General features: G+C 38.0%; 1 protein-coding gene across 1 annotated transcript in view; it reads left to right on the forward strand.

The window, feature by feature from the left end:
- LOC104164126 (sodium channel protein type 2 subunit alpha-like) overlaps positions 1–395 on the forward strand; it is a gene marked incomplete at its 3' end in the record, with an annotated part of 58,596 nt that overhangs the window by 48,225 nt on the left and 9,976 nt on the right. The window lies entirely within an intron of this gene.

The raw sequence follows: 395 nt of genomic DNA on the forward strand, positions 1-395 counted from the left end.
ACCTGAAATAAGGATGGGATTGGAAGTACAGAAAGAGAGAGGAATCATTTTCTCAGCTAGTGTCCTTTACTTCATATGAAGGCACCTGCTGCCATCTTACCTCTCCTCCTACACAGCTAAATCCTTCCTGTTGAGGAAATTATTGTTTTCATATTCTGCCAATCTGACAAAAAAAACCCAAACCCAAACTATTAAAAGCTGCCTGCTGAAAATGCGGACTATGTTACTTCCTGGAAAAACTGATGCATAAAAAACAAACAAAGTAATATTGCTGAGGAATCTCCTTTTAATCTTTCACCTCAAAATACTCAGATGCTGCAATACATGTTTATAGTTTGGTCATAGGTCTTAAGTTTCCAAATAAATAGTGTCATTCCTGTCTGGGTTGTGGCTGG

Source organism: Cariama cristata, unplaced genomic scaffold, assembly GCF_000690535.1.
Source record: "Cariama cristata isolate BGI_N322 unplaced genomic scaffold, ASM69053v1 scaffold8897, whole genome shotgun sequence".
Classification (NCBI taxonomy): Eukaryota; Metazoa; Chordata; class Aves; order Cariamiformes; family Cariamidae; genus Cariama; species Cariama cristata.